Here is a 12431-nt window from a genome sequence, read left to right as displayed (position 1 = left end):
AAAAAGAAAAAAAAATAATGATTATGTAATCAGGTATCTGTTGACATGCAAATATATTCCTGTATATTGTTAAGTGAAAACATACAGGCAAAAAGATAGAATGATCCCATTTTAGCCACACACACACTGAAAAACACTATTTACATAAATGTATTTCCACAAAGGAAAAACCCTGGAAGGTTCTACTCCAAATGTTAAACCAGTGGTTACAGCAAGGTGGTGGGATTGTGGGTAATTTTTTTTCTTATTTTGCTTTTCTATTCTAGTTTTCCTCAATGAAGGTGTTTCTTTATATAATAGATAAATACCATTTTATAGATGAATCAAAACGTATTACTCAAAACTGGACAAGTTTAATCCTTAACAGAAGGAGTATGACCTAGTAGATAGGGTGAGTCAAAAAAAAAAGAACAGGCCAGGTGCAGTGGCTCACGCCTGTAATCCCAGCACTTTGAGAGGCCGAGGCGGGTAGATCATGAAGTCAGGAGTTCAAGACCAGCCTGGCCAAGATGGGGAAACCCCATCTCTACCAAAAACAAAAAAATTAGCTGGGTGCAGTGGTGGGCACCTGTAATCCCAGCTACTCCGGAGGCTGAGGCAGGAGAATCACTTGAACCTAGGAGGTGGAGGTTGCAGTGAGCCGAGATCACGCCACTGCACTCTAGCCTGGGTGACAGAACAAGACTCCGTCTCAAAAAAAAATTGAACAGAACAATTTCACACAGAAGAGACAATGCGGTAGTAATGTGTAATGTAACAGATGCAATGTGAGTATTATACTGTTCACAATAACGTTACTTCATTGAGGAATGATTTTTGATATTGTTTTAAGTGGTATATAAAATGATTTTCTACTGTTAAGCAATTTTGCAAAAGTAGCTCAGGAAAAAAAAATACAAGATTTTCTTCTCTTTTCTTTTTTTTTTTTTTTTTTTTTATTGAGACAGAGTCTCATTCTGTCACCCAGGCTGTAGTTCAGTGGTACAGTCCCGGCTCACTGCAACCACCACCTCCTGGATTCAAGCAATTCTCCTGCCTCCGCCTCCCGAGTAGCTGGGATTACAGGCGCCCGCCACCAAGCCTGGCTAATTTTTGTATTTTTAGTAGAGATGGGGTTTCACCATGTTGGTCAGACTGGTCTCGAACTCCTGACCTCTTGATCCGCCCACCTTGGCCTCCCGAAGTCCTAGGATTACAGGTATGAGGCACTGCGCCCAGCAAGATTTTCTTAAAAGCTCCCAACCCTGAAATTCTACCCACCCACACATGCCCTAAAACACGAAACACATGCTAAATAATCTGAATTGGGTTTGCGAAAGGCACAATATTTTTTTCACTATTTAATACATTTTATTTCCATTTAAATAAATCAGTTTCTATTACATGCAAGTAAAAATTCTCATGGATGCACATGTTACCATTGATGTCCATGTATTTACTATGTATGTAAAGGCACAATATTATCCATGGCGATATTATTAGAGGCAGAATAGTACAATTATTACCAGCTTTGGCTGTAGAGTCAGAAAGACTTGGGGTTCAGATTCTACCAAATTGTTTAAGCTCTCTCTCCTCCGATTTGCATCTGTAAAATGGGTATAATGATACCTAATTCAACGTGATTTCATGAGGATTTAATGTAAAATATATGTATAAAACATTTAACATGATCCCGGCATATAACAGATTACTCAGTGGATGGTAGTTAACAAAAAGAAAAAAGCAGGGTGCTGCTTTCAGTTTTGGCTGAGCCAAGGAAAAAGACAGAATATGGTAAAGTAAGTCTGAAAGTCAGTGCTGAACTAAAACAGGAATAAGGCGGAAGTGCTGTTTGCCAAGTTCATTTTCTCTGTTCATTATCATTTATCAGGGTCAGCAATTTGGTGCAGTTACACTTCCTCAAAGGTAAGTTCTGAAGAAAGGCAGTAATGAGGGAGAAGAGGGTTAGGCTACTTCTCTACTTAGACTGTGACTTTTTTGAGGACAGGAATCGCACTCGATTCATCTTTGTTTAAAAAGAGGCCGGAGGGGCCAGGCGCGGTGGCTCATACCTATAATCCCAGCCCTTTGGGAGGCCGAGGCAGGAGAATCACCTGAGGTCAGGAGTTTGAGGCCAGCCTGACCAATGTGGAGAAATCCCGTCTCTACTAAAAATACAAAATTATCCGGGTGTGGTGGCACATGCCCGTAATCCCAGCTACTCAGGAGGCTGAGGCAGGAGAATCGCTTGAACCCAGGAGGCGGAGGTTGCAGTGAGCTGAAATCATGCCATTGCACTCCAGCCTGGGTGACAGAGCGAGACTCCATCTCAAAATATATATATAATAATAATAAGAGGTAGGAGGGAAGGCAGTTCAGGGACTGGCTCCCTAGCTACACCGTGCCCTCCCCACTCCACACATACCCTTCAGCTTCTGTGTTGCCCTCTTGTTTCTCCCATTTTTCTTCCTTCAATCGTGTCCTGAGTGTCCGTTCTTGCCAGATTTCACATGCGTAATAGTACACTTATATAACATTTTTCAGGGCTCTCCCCCAGCTTACCCACTACATGTAGAACAAGATACCAAAAGACAATGATGTCTCCACACACACACACACACACACACACTCAAAAAAAAAAAAAAAAAAAAAAAAAAAGATTGAGTCCTTGTCCTGGGCCTAGACCAGTGGGTTTCAAACTTTAGCGCATCAGCATCATCTGGAGGGCTTGTTAAAACAAAGATGGTTGGCCCCACTCCCAGAGTTTCTGAATTGGTAAGTTTGGAGTGGGGCCAAGAATTTGTCTATCTAACAAGTTCCCCACTGATGCTGATGCTGATGCTGATGCTATTGGTCCAGGGACCACACTTTGAGAGCTAGTGACCTAGAACAGGGACCAGCAAACTTTTTCTGTAAAGGGCCAGGTAGTAAGTATTTGAGGCTTTACAGATTATAAAGTCTTTGTCACAACCACTAAACTCTGCTGTTGTAACGTGAAAGCAGCCATAGACTATAGACACGTGAACATGGCTGGTTCCAATAAAACTGTTTTTGTGGACACTGGAATTTGAATTTCATATAACTAAATATTATTATTATTATTTTGATTTTTAAAAACAATTTTAAATGTAAAAACATTCTTAGTTCAAGGGACATACAAAAATGGGCTTCAGGCTGTGTTTGCTGACCTTTGCCTGAAAGAGACTCATTCTCTGTGGAAGACAAACACAAGTGGACGAAAGAAGACTTAACAAAGCAATTAATGTATGAGAATGTGTTTAACCTCAGTAGTCATCAGGGAAATGCAAGTTAAAACCACAGTGAGGCCCAGCACAGTGGCTCATGCTTGTATCCCTAGCACTTTGGGAGGCCAAGGTGGGTGTATTGCTTGAGCCCAGGAGTTCAAGACCAGCGTAGGCAACATGGTGAAATCCTGTCTCTACAAAAATGAAAAATAAATTAATCTGGCGTGGTGGCATGCACCTGTAGTGCCAGCTACTCAGGAGGCTAAGGCAGGAGGATCACATATCCCTGGGAAGTCGAGGCTACAGTGGGTCATGGTCATGCGACTACACTCCAGCCTGGGGTGACATAATGAGACTCTGTCTCAAAACAAAACAAAAACAATGAGATACTGCTGCACATCCATTAGAATGGCTAAAATGTTTAAAGACTGACAATGGCAAGAGTTTGTGAGGATGGGGACTCTCATAGAGTGCAAGTGAAGATGTAAATTGTACAACCACTTTGGAAACCAGTTTGACAGTATTTACTAGAGTTGAGCACATATGTACCCTTTTGTAGTAGCAACACAGAGATGTGCCACCTAGATTCTGCTTCGAGGAAGAACATTCTACTCAGGTATGTGGGGGAGGTACAGTCAGCAGATAGCCTCCAGCTGTCAGCTCCTTGAGACTCTGCCTTAGCTGCAAAGAGCTGCTTCACCCGAAGTCACACTCTTCCTAAGGTGACCATTTCAACCTGACAAAGTACTCACCAATGGGCTCTACTTTTTCCAAAACTCAGTGCCAAGTTAGCTCAAGCTTCGTCAGCCTTGTATCATAGTTCATCTCTCCTGCCCAATACTACTCCCTCTGCCTTCCTTCCACTGGTATTGATCCCTAATAAACATCTTGCACCCAACATTTCATCTCAGCTTTTGCTTCTAGAGAGCCCAACCTGTGACATCTTTCACCCCACTAGGATAATACACCCCAGAGGTAATCATTCATATATGCACCAAAAACCATGTACAAGAATGTTCTAGGCTGGGTGCAATGGCTCACACCTGTAATCCTAGCACTCTGGGAAGCCGAGGTGGGTGGATCACCTAAGGTTAGGAGTTCGAGTCCAGCCTGACTAGCATGATGAAACTCCATCTCTACTGAAAAATAAAAAAAAAATTAGCTGGGTGCAATGGCACACACCTGTAGTCCCAGCTACTCGGGAGACTGAGGCAGGAGAATCGGTTGAACCCTGGAGGCGGAGGTTGCAGTCAGCAGAGATCACGCCACTGCACTCCAGCCTGAGTGACAGAGTGAGACTGTGTTTCAGGAAAAAAAAAAAAAAGAATGCTCTTATCAGCTTTTGTTTGTAATAGCCAAATGCTGGAAACCACCTAATGTCCATCAACAAGAGAATGAATTAATTCCAATATAGTCACACAATAGAATATTGTACATCAATTAAACTGCAGGGCATCTATATATGACCACATGCATGACATACTATTAGCTGAAATAAGCAAGATATAAAGAATATATACCATACAATGCCATTCATATAAAGTTCAAAAGCAGGCAAAAGTTTTAATGACTGCATTCATAAGCGATAAAACTATAAAGAAAAGCAAGGAAATGATTACCACAGAACTCAAGATAGTGGTTATGTCCAGGGATGACCTTCAAAAATGTTAACGACCACTATGGCATGGACTTTGACCATTCCAAACAGACAGAATCTTTTATACCTCACCAGGGAATGCTGGCTCAATACTACCCTTGATTTAATTCCGGGTGGGAGAAGAAGGAATGATCAGAGAAAGCTACCTGTTTTGGGTGACCAGCCCAGAAGCAAATTTGGAAGCTGGAGTCTTGCATTGTTTGCACTTTCAAAGGGCTAACAATGTTCAGTTTTTTAACGTAGGTAGAGGTTACATGGACATTCACTTTATAATTATTTGTTAAACTGTACATATACGTTTTATGCACACTAAAAGAAGAAAAATTCGACACACCAAAGAAAAGTATAAAGAAGTACTTTATAAATGTTTCTTTCAAAACATGTGACTATAAAGCACTGAGGAGACGGTGCTGAGTAGCGATAAGAATGATCAGAGTTTATCATGTGCTTGTTCATTCTGTTACAATATTGTACAAAACAGACCTTGAAAAGTTCCAAGAACTTCCCTAAGAGGTACACAGAGGCACTGCTATTCAGGAGGGAGCATTCCTTTCCAACTGAGAGGAGACAGGAGAAAAGCTTCAAAGAAGGAAAAGCTTCACTTGAGGTGAGCATTGAAGAATAGGGGATTCCAGCAGGTACAGTTGCAGAGGATGTTGGGGAAAAGATGTAGCATTAGCACTGAGATGGAGTGAAGAATAAGTGGTGTGTGATCAATCAAGAGATTAAATAGTTACATTGGTTAGAGCAAAACTTCCCAATTTGTTTTGATGCTTAACACACTCAGAATAATTCTAAATCACTCATTATTTTCTGTAAGGGACAGTTATACACTCCACAGATACCTATCGAAATGCTACTGTGCCAGGTACTAGGTGCTAGGTATACAGCCATAAGCAAGACAGACAAGGTTCTGGAGCTTATGCTGCTTATGTCTGGATTTAATGCCTTTCTAGAAGCATCATTCTTTCTGATGGCAGAAACCAATCCTCCACTTAAACTTAGTCAATTCATGTTTAAACCCAATCAGATTTAGGATTCACCCCTCCCTCCTTCACGCCCCACATGTTGATTTTGAACTCGAGTTTATGCAAGACTGAAATAACAGTGGTGGGGAGAAGGAACCCACTTCTCAGGTTCTTGGTATATTCTTCACTGGGCTTCCCTGAGATGTGCAGTTATCCTGTCTTCCATCCCTGCTGCCATCCATTAGGGTGGCCAACTGCCCATCAGGCCTCTAATGACATGGTCTTTACTTCTCCCAAACATGGCTTCTTCTCATCATGACCACAAGATTCCAGCTTCCAAATTCTCTTCTGGGCTGGGCATGATGGCTCATACCTTTAATCCCAGCACTTTTGGAGGCCAAGAGAGGGTGAATCGCTTGAACCCAGAAGTTCAAGACCAACCTGGGCAACATGGCAAGATACTGTCTCTTAATTTTATTTTTAATTACCTAGACGTGGCAGTGCACATCTGCAGTCCCAGCTACTCGGGAGGCTGAGACAGGAGGATCACTTGAGCTCAGGAGTTCAAGGCTGCAGTGAGCTATGATTATGCCACTGCATTCCAGCCTGGGCAACAAAGTGAGACTCTGTCTCTAAATAAACAAAAGCATTCTCTTACTTTCCTGCTCTACTCCTTCTCAGTTCTGAGGCTCTTGTCTACTGAGGGTGGAGGTATGGGTTGAGGAATGTAACACATCTTTCTCAACAGAGACTCTTTCCAAATCTTCCTGTCTTACACGCTGGACTGAGACTTAAAATGATAACCTAAAAACCAAGAATATATTTTCCCCTTCCTTTGTGACACCTGCATTAGGGATAAGACCAGCCTCATCCCTATCTGCATCCAGAAGGGTCACATGATTGAGAGTAGCAGGGAGCTGAGGCAGCCTTCATAGATCATCCCTCTATATCCATCACAGTATGGTTAAATGTTACTAGGCCTTGCAGCATTCACAAATAGACAAAAACCCTTTTCAAGACCTGAAATTGGAATTATTGAATTTCGTGCTTTAAAAAATATCAACCTGCTTACTTTAATAATTTTTGCATTTTGTTTCTAAATGATGATATTAGAGATCTCATCATTTGACTTTGCAGATGTGGATAATTTTTTATTCCCAATAAGTGAGAAAACAAATTGAATTTAGCCATAACTCAATTTTCTTTTTAAGGATTTCTGAAGTGCTTGAGAAATTTTTATGAGCCATATAAGAATTTCGATCAGATAAATGCAGCTTCTGGGTCTGATGAGTGTTATCTTGGGAATTTTTAGAATTGTAATCATTTTATGCTCTGTATTTCAATCATCAGCATCTCTTCGATTCTTTATGGATATATATTAAACAGCTTATGGATCATTTTTTATAATTTAACACTCTATAAAGGTCAAGACCAAGATGGCAAGCCAGCAGTGCTCAGCTAAATGATCGACTGAGTATTTGAGTCACGGACACATGCATTTGATCGCCACTAACTGCTGCACATGTTCACATCTGAAGGGAAACGATGGGCAGAGCATAAAGTTTATAAAGAGTTTCCTTGGGAGATAACTCTGGAATGATGCATTCAGGACAGATCCTTGGAGCTTTAATGCCAGGCTGACGCCATATTCTTTCAGTTCAGCACCTCCAATTTCTGAGAAGAAGAGGCAAGTAGGCCTGGGCAATGCTGACCTGCCTATGGGATTCACTAAGCAGAAAGGAGAGCCTAGCCTTGGTGAATGTGATAGGGGTAGAGAATGAAGGGAATTAAGAAATTAGCCCGGGTAGGAATAAAGTAGCAAAGCGAAAGAAGGGCCTGGAGGGCATTGTGTGCCGAAGGAGGCCAGTTTTTCCTGCTTGCCGTGCCTGTCGCCATTTCACCAAGAGTGTAGGTGTGACCCCTACACCCTTGGTGAAAGAGTGGTGAATAGGGGGCTGTGGCCCCAAGTAATGAGCCTTTCTCACCCGAAACTCTATAAGGAATGAAAATAGACATAAATAACATAGAAATGTGTAAGTAGACATATAGAAATGCAAATCAGATATATGTAAATAAAAATTAACTCTTTGTGTTGCTCTGTATGGAAAGCCATACCCATGCTGGATTTGTGTATATGAAAAGGGAGGCTTTTCAACTAGTGGTGATTTAAAAATCAATGAATCATTTATGCTTCCACTGGCCCTGCCTTCCAGCCTCTGGCTGCTGACTCACCTATGCAAAATCTTCCTTCCCAGCCTCATCTATGTTAGGCAGGCCTGTTTTTGCCTTCGCAGGCCCTAAACACTGTCACTTGTGGAGACTTCAGCCAACATCATAATAAACATATTAAAATGCATCTGCATCCTGCATTAAACATTTATATTTTTGCTATAAATTTTTGAAAATGCTTTGGTAATTTTGCTTTTGAAATTATTTGTCTGTGCATAACTAATTTAATTTACATGGCTGTGATTTCTCCATAAGAATTATATGTACTTGGGAATTCTTGGGAAGTGAGAAATTCAACCTAAAAATCGTCTTCAAATATAATGGGTTTTTTAATGCATACTAAATTTAACTGTTAATGAACTTGATATACTGTTCTATTTTGTATGCCATTTAATTAAATTATTATTTTTTAATTTGTCATTTTAGTATTTTGTAGCCTTTACTTAAAAACAAATTTTTTTAGAAACAGAGTCTCCTTCTGTCGCCCAGACTGGAGTGCTGTGGCACAATCATAGCTCACTGCAGCCTTGAACTCCTGGGCTCAAGTGATCCTCCTGCCTCAGCCTCCCGAGTAACTGGGACTATAGGCACATACCACCATGCCCAGCTAATTTTATTTTATTTTATTTTTGTAGAGATGGGAGTCACGTTAGATTGCCCAGGCTAATCTCAAACTTCAAATGATCCTTCTGCCTTGGCCTTCCAAAGTGCTGGGATTATAGGTGTGAGCCACCGTGCTCGGCTCTAGTCTTTTTTAAAGATCCTGTTTTTTTAAATTTTGTTTCTGAAAAGCCTGTAAGTTGTAGACACTTAGTGACAGTTGCCTAATGGATAAAAGGCAGGCACTGAGCACCCATTGAATATGTGTGTGTGTGTGTGTGTGTGTGTGTGTGTGTGTGTGTGTGTACATGCACGCACATGCAGGTGGTGGTGGTGGTGGTGGTGGTGGTGGTAAAGGTGGTGAGATTCATGTTTTCTTGAAGCCAGAGTTTCATTTATTTGAATTTTATTCAATTTTCTTTTAACTCTTTGCATTGGAAGCCACTTACATGCAACCATCATTTACCCTGTGAGAGACCTCAGTTTTTAGTGTCCTTACCTCAATATATTTTAATTTCCATACAACCTTTATTCCTCACTTAACAAATATTTATTGAGTACCCACTATGTGCAAGGCACTGTTTAGGTGCTGACGACACTGTAAACTTGGAAGAAGAAGTATCTCACCTTTTTCCTAAGGCTGATTCTGCCATCTCCATCTTGGATCTTTGTCCCTCTCAATTACTGAGGGATTTTGCTTACAACCTTACCACCTCTCTCTTCTAGCATCTTAAAAGGCCCCCTCTTTGTTGGCTCCTGCCTCTTTGCTTTAAAGTGGCTTCAGGCTTTGTCAACAACCTCTGACCCTTCTAACTAATTTAATTAAAATTGTACTTCGTTCCTTTTTATTTCCAAACCTCTTTAATCTGTGGTCTCTTGTCTCCGTTTTCTCACAATACAGCTCCTCCTCAATTCCCCATAATCTTGTTTCTATCCTCACCATTTATTGAAACCAAACAAGTATTGGTCTCCAGTGAACTCCTTGACACATCCAAACAAAGTCTCTTTGGCCCTCATTTTCTTGTCCTATTTTCAGCATTTGATACTGCTAACCCTCCCCTGCATATTCCTTCTTTATCTTTCATTTTCATTGACTGCAAATGATTTTCAGTGCAGGAAAGTACATGGAATAACAGAACCAATATAGGTACCCACCACCCAGTTCTATCAAATCTTGCAACATCACTTTTCAGATTCTGTTTTGAGAAATAAATATTACAGATATATTTGATATTCTCTGTATGCCCCTCCCCAGTGTCAATCCTCTCCCTCCTTTAAATTTGGTGATCATGCCCTTTCATGTTTTATATACTATTACAGTACTACTCATTTATGTAGCCATAAGCAATAGATGATATTTTCAGACTTTATATACACAGTATACTGTACATGTTTTGCAATTCGCTTTTTGCTCAACGTTATATTTTTGAAATTTAGCTGTTACTACCTGTAGCTCAAATTCATTCATCGAGAACACCATTATTTATTCATTCACCTGCTGACATTTACTTGGCTTCCATTTTTGAGATTACAAATAATACTGCAATGAACATTCTTTTATATGTCTCTTTGTGCATATAAAAGGTAGAGTTTTGCCAGTGTCTATATCTAGAAATAGAATTTCTAGATTCAGGGGTATTGCCTTTATTAGACATCGTCAAATTGTTCTTCATAGCAGTTCTACCAACTTAAACTCCTTCTAGCCTTAAATCAGAGTTCTACTGCTAGAACCTCAACAACACTTGGAGTTGTCTGACTTTTTAAATTTTCACAAAACCGATGGTTGTGAAATGGTATCTTGTGGTTTTACTTTTCAATTTCCCCGAATAGTAATAAAGTTAGGCATCTTTCATGTCTTTATTGGCCAAGGAAACCAAGGGGTTTCCTTGACTATGAATTACTTACTCAGATATTTTGTCAATTTTTCTATTAGGTTTCTTTATTTCTTTCTTATAGGAGTTCTTATATATCCTGGATACTAAGTCATTCATTCATGTAATCAATATTTCTCTAGCACCTACTTTGCTCTAAGAATGGTTCTAGGCACTGAGAATGCAGCTATGATCAAAACAGACAAAAATCCTTGCACTCATGGAACTCAACATTCTAGTGGGTGAAGGTAAATGACTTATAATATTGATAAATAAAACAGAAGTGGTGGACAGTGATACATAAGCAGGGAAGAGGGATAGGAAACATGTATGTGTGATGATGGAGAAGGGGATTGTTGAATTACAGTTTTCAATAAAGTGGTCTAAGAAGGCTTCAGCGAGAAAGTGACATTTGAGCAAAGACCTGAAGGAGGTGAGAGTGCAGGCAGAGTGAACAGCAAGTGCAAAGGCCCTGAGGCAAGAGTGTGCCTGACAAGTCCTAGGAACAACAAGGAGTCAGTGTGACTAAGCAAAGCTAGTTAGAGAGTGTGGAGGGAAATGGTGGGAGACGTCAGAAAGGTGATGACAGCTGGCCTTTTTTCTTTTCTTTTTCTTTTTTTTTTTTTTTGAGACAAGCTCTTGCTCTGTCGCCCAGACTCCCAGGCTGGAGTGCAGTGGCGCCATCCATGGCTCACTGCAGCTGTGACCTCGCTGGCTCAAGGGGATACTCCCACCTCAGCCTCCTGAGTAGCTGGGACTGCAAGCACTTGCCACCACATCCAGCTAATTTTTATATTTTTTGTAGAGACAGGGTTTTGCCACGTTGCCCAGGCTGGTCTTGAACTCCTGGGCTAAAGTGATCCTACCGCCTTGGCCTCCCAAAGTGCTAGGATTACAGGCATGAGCCACTGTGCAGGCCAGTTTGTCTTTTAACTTGTTTATATTGTCTTGAAGTACACACATTTTGAAATTTTATTTAGCTAAATGTCTTATTCTCATTCCATATTCCAAGCTCATAAAGATACTCAGCTTTTTTCTGAGAGTTATAAAGTTTTGCTTTTCACATTTAGATCTTTAATCCACCTGGAATTGATTTTTCTTCCATGGTTAGAGGTAGGGGTCTAATTTTATAGTTTTCCATATGGATAAGCAGTAGTCCTAGTACCACTTAGTGGATAATCCATTATTTCCCCACTGATTTGAAATGTCCCACACGCTGCATATCAACCTTCCACATATGTGTGGTCTGTTTGGGGGCTTTATATTGTGTTTCATTGATTGTCTATCTCCATAGTATACTTTTAATTACTACAGACTTACAGTCAGTCTTGATACTTAGTGTATTATATATTCTGGAACAAATGAATAACACAATCGAAAAATTACTTTGGGAAAAATATTGTTATGGTTGTCAACAGAGTAAACAGGTCAAAGGACAGAGTAAACCCAACAGGATTTATTTAAAGAAAAATGCAATAACCCAGATAGGCTATCACAAGGGCTTACAATAAAGTTATGGCAGTGCGAATGGAAAGAAAATAAGGAATCTAAAAGTAATTCCATGTAAAATATTAACAGGGTTTGTTGACTGATTGGATATAGAGATTAGGAGGGGAAAGACAATATATGGCTTTCAAGTGAAATGATAATGAGTTAGTTTTGTGACGTAGTGATGTATTAACAATGGACTCTATTAGGTAACAGGTCTGGGCCAGGGATATATATTTGGACATTGTCTAGTTAGAGGTGACCTGGAGGGGATGCGGAGGAGGAGCAAAGGTCTGGGCTTTGGGGAATTCTCTGATATAGGGCATAGAAGAAAGAAGAGGAAGGGAAATGGTAGGATAACCAACACAGAGCATTATAACCTTAAGAAATATAT

Source organism: Mandrillus leucophaeus, unplaced genomic scaffold (genome assembly GCF_000951045.1).
Source record: "Mandrillus leucophaeus isolate KB7577 unplaced genomic scaffold, Mleu.le_1.0 Scaffold339, whole genome shotgun sequence".
Taxonomy (NCBI): Eukaryota; Metazoa; Chordata; class Mammalia; order Primates; family Cercopithecidae; genus Mandrillus; species Mandrillus leucophaeus.
This window is presented reverse-complemented; position numbering follows the sequence as displayed.